Here is a 6,226-nt window from a genome sequence, read left to right as displayed (position 1 = left end):
GAGCAGGGCAGACCTGCCAGGCCCAAAGCGCACCTCTCTCTCCTCCCCGCGCTGGTCTCTGTCTCCGTCGCCCCTTCTGCAGGTGCACGGAGCGGAGCGATCTGGGACTCTCCGTGTCTCTTTTCTCTCCCTATCTCCTTCACTCTGTCTCTCTTGGTATCTCTCTCACTCTTTCCCTTGGTATGTCTCTCACTGTGTCTCCATCTCTGGGACTCAGCTGCCCCTCCTGCACCAGCACGGGCTGCAGGCATGAACCCCCAGGTCCGACAAGCCCCACAGGGGCTAGCTGGCCCCCGGCCTTTTCTTGCAATCAGCCTCTGGTCCCAGAACTGCAGCTTTGAGGGGGTGCTGAGGGTGAGATGAGTTTTTAGCCTGTCCCTCTCTCCCTGGGTTGCCCAGACTTACCCACACACTCACCCAGAGTGGTCATCCCTGGCCCCACCAGTCATGTCAGGCCACCCTTCCAGGCCAGAGTCATGCTGAGCTCTGTGCCTGGAGATTTGGGTGGAGGTCACGCAATGGTGGGAATAGATCTGGGGCCCCGGAGATGCCCGGGGCTTCAGGGCAGCCACTGCTCCAGGTTAACCTGGGGACGGGGTCCGGGAGGGAATCCAGGGAAGTCACAGAGGAGTGTCAGGGCCTCACCCTTCAGGGCCACCCTTTCGTCTACAGACACAGGACCGCCCTGAGGGCTGGTCTTCTGGAACACTGGGCCAAGTGGTGTGCCTAACAAGGAGCTCTCAGGACTCCCCTCATGGCCCACGCCTCTGCGTCTCTGCGCCTCACAGAGCTCCGTCCCTCATTCATCTTTACTTCCTGGCTAATAAGCCACACGGTCTCTTTGAGCAAAAACGGAAACATGAAAGGTAAGGCGACAGTGCCCTTTGGCCACCACCTTTCCAGCGGCCTCTGAGGGACAGTCACCGGCTGTTGGCTTGGAGCGCATCCTTGCTCACCTAAATACATACACCTGTGTTCACAGAGCACCTGGATTGCTTGACGGAATTTCTTTCAAGGGGCAAATGTCTCATTCTTCAGGTAGCCTTTTGCAACCTCTTTTCACCTGTTTTGGGATCCAGCGCAGGATTCTGGGGGTTCGTTCCCTCCACCTGCTGTAGAATACTCCTCCTTAGGGCATCCACTGCATTTGGGGACCGCTCCACACCGATGACGGTTTGTTTTCTCTGCTCCTCCTTGGGTGCACGCGTGGGCGTGCGGTCCTGCCCATGGGGCACTTGCGTTTTACCTTTAGTGGATGCAGCAGCTCTCTATTCAGGGCGGCCGTGCGACATCCCCTCCCTAAACACGTGGGCAAGACCTCCCATCACCCCACCTGTCCACCAGCTCTTGATGTTATCAGGCTTTTTAAGTCTTTACCAGTTTGACCAACGCGACACGGCATTTGTTGCCTTAATTCATATGGGGATGAAGATCATGGCTGCCTAGCATGGCGTGGGGGAGGGTGACAGGGGTCCCCTGGTCTTGGGGAGGTGGCATGGGGGGGCAGAGACCCAGATCCGGGGTGGGGAACAGCAACATGTAAAGTGAGGGGATGACAAACACCGTTAAGGAATCGCCAAGTCAGTGCATGTGTCGTTCCAAATTCTTGCAGCAACCCCAAGGCAGCGATAAAATCCTGTTTTTCGGAAAAGCCCATCCAAGGTGATGATGGTCAGAGTGGGCAGGACAGGGAACTGGGTCTGCCTGACCCTGCAGCCCTCACTCAGGCTGGGTGTAGGGAAACACATGTGCAGAGCCCCACACACATGCCCCGCGCACTTGCACACACCCCCGCTGAAACCCACGTACGCAGCTTTGTGGACCCACACCTGGCAGGCTCCAGAATCACCCAGCACATGCCAGAGGGCACCTGCCTGGGCCATTACACAGACTTGTGCATGCAGCCCGGCCCAGAGATGTGATCAGACTCATCCGAACAGGTGTCCCATGCTGGCACATGCAGGTGTGTGCCAGCTTCCCCACAGGTGTCCCAACCTTGCATCTGCTCCTGCTCCTGTGCACAGACCCCCCCCCCCCCACTAAAAACTCTGGCCCATTCACGATGGCCCCCGTGGTCAGGCCGAGACCCACACATAACCGACCCTTGCAGACCTTCCTGCACACACCCCCTCCCAGGCTCCCTGGGCAACTCCTGCTCTAGACTATTAACATATTTGCTCAGGGATCTGTGGTCCTAACCAGCATCTTCTGAACTTCATTCAGGGTGGGAGAGGGGACAGGGAGGGACAGGCTGGGGGCCAGTGGTGGGGAGGGAGGGTTGTGGCTGTGGGTATCTGCCTCCATTTCTGGTCGCCTTCTCCTCCAACTCAGGGACCTTCCTCTGTGACCCCTGGGGGCTCCCTGTGCCCTTAAGAAGTCCCGGAGACCAACTCAGTGCACTTGGGCCCCACGCAAGGCCTGCATTGGCCAAGGATGGCCCCACAGGAGGTACCTCTCACTGATGAGCTTGCTCTGAAGGCTGGCACCATGCATTCTCCCAACTGGTTCAGCCTGCATTTATGGGGCGCCTACTATGTGCCAGGCTCTGTTCTGGGCACTGGAGCAGAGACAGACCTCTGCTGCCGGGAGCCTCATGCTCTTTTGGGGGGCCCTCTGCTAACCAGGGGAACCACTGAGAAACAGCCCTGCAGATAACTAAACTGGGGGCCGTGGATGAGAGGGACAGGAGCACTTCTCCCCGGGGAGGTCAGCCGTCTCTTCGGAGATGATACCTGAGTGGAGAGAAGGAGCCAGCAGGGCAAGGGCAGCTGGTGGAAAGAACAGCTAGTAGGAGGGGGAGTAGGGGACAGGGTGAGAGGGCCAGCAAGTGCTGGGAAGGGGGGCAGCCCTGACTCGCAGTGGATGGACAACCCTGGGTATTCGTGCTCTGGCTCCCTGGCCCTGGAGGAGTCGTTCCCAGGACCGAGAGCACAGCTGCCCAGCAGGGTGATTCATGATGACACAACTTTTTGGCACCCGCCCTTCCCCCCCGCTCACTCCCTCTCCTGCTGGTGCTTCCCCCCGACCCCACTGCCCGAAGGTGAAGGTTGCTGTGGGGGCACAGAGGCCAGGCCAGCGTGGCCAGAAAGGGTAAATACAGCAATGATTGGGCCAGCTCCATTGACGGGGACATATGCTCCATGGTAGGGACCCACGGGGATTCGACATGGACTAACTCATTCAATCCTCAACAGCCACGGATGCCCAAAGAGTGTGGGGCACCCGGCACGTGTGCTAGGTGCTGGGGATGAACAAACGGACAGAAACTCCTGTCTCTGGAGCTCACATTCGCATGGGGGACACTGACAGTAAGTGAGGTAAATGGGCAAGATATTCAGTGTGTTAGAAGGTAACAATCTCTAGGGAGAACACTGAAAGCAGGGAGGGATGAGAGGGTTCTGGGGGGGGGGCGGTGACTTTTACTGAGGCACCCAGACAGGGCCTCACAGAGCAGCGGGAGGGAGCAGGCTGAACGGGGTCAGAGGGAACAGCAGGTGCAAAGGCCCTGAGGTGGGGAGGCCAGTGGAGCTGGAGCAGGTGGGTTTGGGGAGGGTAATGGGACAGGAGGTTCAGGAGGTCACTGGGCACGTGTGTAGACCTGAGGGAGGTGGGGACCTGGGAGGTTCTCCACAGAAGAAAGACTGATGACAGGTGTGAACAGCAGCCCTCCGGCTGGTGTGAGTGCGGATTGCAGGTGCTATACGGCAGAGCAGGGGTACCGGTAAGATGTGTTGGCCATTGCCCAAGCCGGCGGTCTAGGGCGAGGAGGCACTGACCCTGGGCAGGTGCCAAGGAGGATGTGAGAGACAGAGAGGGCCGTGGGGGCTGCTCTTGGCATCACCAGCTTTGGGAAGGGACCACAGGTGTCAGTAAGTAGCTCAAGGTCACAGTCAGTAAGTGGCAAAGATCATGTTTTAATACGAAATCTGCCATTCGAAAGCTGGCAATAAACATTTAAAAAAGGTAAGGGGCATGGGACAAATAAGGGGCTGTCCCCAGCCACAGCAGAGGTGTGCACTCTGGGGCAGAGCCAGGCCTCAGGGGGCCCAGTGGGTGGGCAGCCGTGAGAATCCATCCAGATCCAGGGTGGTGATTTGTGCGGCACCCTGCTGGGCTGCTGAGGGAGGCGGGCAGAGGTGGCTGTTAGAGCATCCGAGGCAGGAGGGGGTAATTGTGTGTGTGTGGGAGGGTTGGGGGTGCACAGAGAACATACAGTTGGGAGGAGGGAACTGCCCAAGGCCCCACAGCTGGGGTGGGAGTATTGGCTGTGGGAAAAGACTTCCAGAGAGGGCAAGACTGGGATCCACATCCACAGGGACATATGCGGGCTCCCGTATGTCTGCAGCAGGGCCCGGGGCCCCGGGCATGTCCCAGACTGGCGAGAGTCACTGCTGACTGATCCTGTTCATGTGTACTCTGAGTCATAAACAGAAACTCAACTGCAACCAGCTTCAGCATCAAAGAGAAGTCACTGCCTCACATAACCTGAGGGTAAGCTTCAGGCATAGCTGGTTCCAGGTATTCAGCGGATACCTTCAGGAATCTGTTTCTCTCCATCTGTCTGTCAGTCTTTCCTCGGTGTAGACGTCACTCCTTTGTGGTGTAAACGTCATTCCCTTTGTGGTACCAAGATGGTCGTAGCAGCTTCAAGTTGATATCAACCCTAGCGAGAAGACAGGGCCTTGTTCCCAGGGGCTCCAGAAAAAGAACGCAGTGACATGCCCAACCCCTGTCACCCCCGCATTTTGGGGGGACTGTCCCCTCCCTGAGTCTCTACCCCACACCTGTGAGGTAGAAACGGCCAGAATGCTCGGGGAGGGAGGAGAAAAAGGTGCAGGAATTGTCCCGGGGAGCAATGGCACCACCTGGGAAGGGCATGGGCTCTGCACCCCTCCAGACTGGTGGCACGTCCCCATCCCTCACCGACTCCCAGGGGACCTTGGGCAAGTCCTCAGGACCATAAAGCCCCTCCGGGGCCAGGGCCAGAAGGGGAGCTGGGGGTGGGGCTGCAAACCACCAGCCACGGACAGAGCTCACTCCTGTGGCTGGGTGCTCCGCTCCCCACAGGGCCTGACTGAACCCTCCCCTGAGCACCCCTGAGCCAGGCTGCGGCCTCCAACGGCCCAAACACCTCCCGCCAGGTGGTTTCATCTTGGACACGTCACACTTGGCCTGTCTGGGCCTCAGTCACCCAAGGAAACCAGGGTGAGGATTCTTACCTTGTAGGGTGTCCCGCGAGAAAGCACGTGATGCACCCTGCACCGAGTCTGTCGCATGTCAGTGGGGTCCCCCCCCCCACCAACTCTGTAACACCCCCAGCTTCCCGGAATCCTCTTGTCTTGGCTGGATCGTCCCTCTTTCAGGGGCAAGCTGTGCCTGGATGAAGCAGCAGGGGGTGAGCGTGGGGGGGAAGAGTGCAGGGGCACAGCGTGAGCAAAGGTGTGGCGGTGGAAAGAGTCTGTCAGGCTAGGGGCCCTCGAGAAGCTTGTTCGGAGCTGTCTAGGGCTGAGGTGGGACTGGGTGAGTGGGCAGGGGAGGCGGGGGCAGGGTGGGGCTACTGGCCTGGTAGCAGGTCCTGCCAGGTGACCTCAGGCTTGGCCCTGCCTCTCCGGGCCAGGGTCCCCTGGCTGCACTGTGTATAGCAGTGGCCCAGATGCCTCGGTGGGGGCTGCTGGCTGGGGGGACGGGCGAGTGGGCCCTGTGCAGAACCAGCAGCCTCAGTGTTTCCACCCGAGATGTGGGCACCCCCGGGACTGGGCCTCTTCCCACTATCTTCCGGCCACCGGGAGATGCTTATCTGGTTTATCAGTGGCACCCCGTGACTCTGACAACCGTCTCTCCTTATCAGCAGCCCACTCGGCTGTCCATGGGGTGGCGGTCGCCCTGCCGGTCAGCATGTCCACGTGTGTACCGAGACCCCCAGTTCCCAGGGACCTGCACCAGGACCAGCTAGGCACTGGGACCGGCCTGGGCATGTGCACTGTGCCCAGGGGACAAGAGTTGGCAGCGGCCGTTTCCCGCCTCCCCCCCAGGGTTTCCTGTGCTGGGGGGCTGGGGCAGGGGACAAATCCTCCCCCTGCCTCGGTTTCCCCCTCTGTGAAGGAAATCCAAGAAGCCGATCCAGGGGTCCCCAAAGCTGTTCCTTGCCTTGCAGCCCATCTGTAAGCCAGGGGCCTGCAGTGCCAGGAGGGGCAAGGCAGGTCTGCCCCCTAGGGGGCCAGGACAC

General features: G+C 59.6%; 1 long non-coding RNA gene across 1 annotated transcript; it reads right to left on the bottom strand.

Moving 5' to 3' along the window:
- Positions 1–3,894: 3,894 nt before the first annotated feature.
- On the bottom strand, positions 3,895–5,645 carry LOC121022273 (uncharacterized). The gene is made up of 2 exons (XR_005786884.1): positions 5,220–5,645; positions 3,895–4,663 (listed from the first exon to the last, which is right to left on the bottom strand). It is a non-coding gene; the product is annotated as an uncharacterized LOC121022273 (long non-coding RNA).
- Positions 5,646–6,226: the final 581 nt, after the last annotated feature.

The sequence above is a fragment of the Herpailurus yagouaroundi genome, unplaced genomic scaffold, assembly GCF_014898765.1.
Source record: "Herpailurus yagouaroundi ecotype Mexico unplaced genomic scaffold, PumYag 387, whole genome shotgun sequence".
Taxonomy (NCBI): Eukaryota; Metazoa; Chordata; class Mammalia; order Carnivora; family Felidae; genus Herpailurus; species Herpailurus yagouaroundi.
This window is presented reverse-complemented; position numbering and strand designations above follow the sequence as displayed.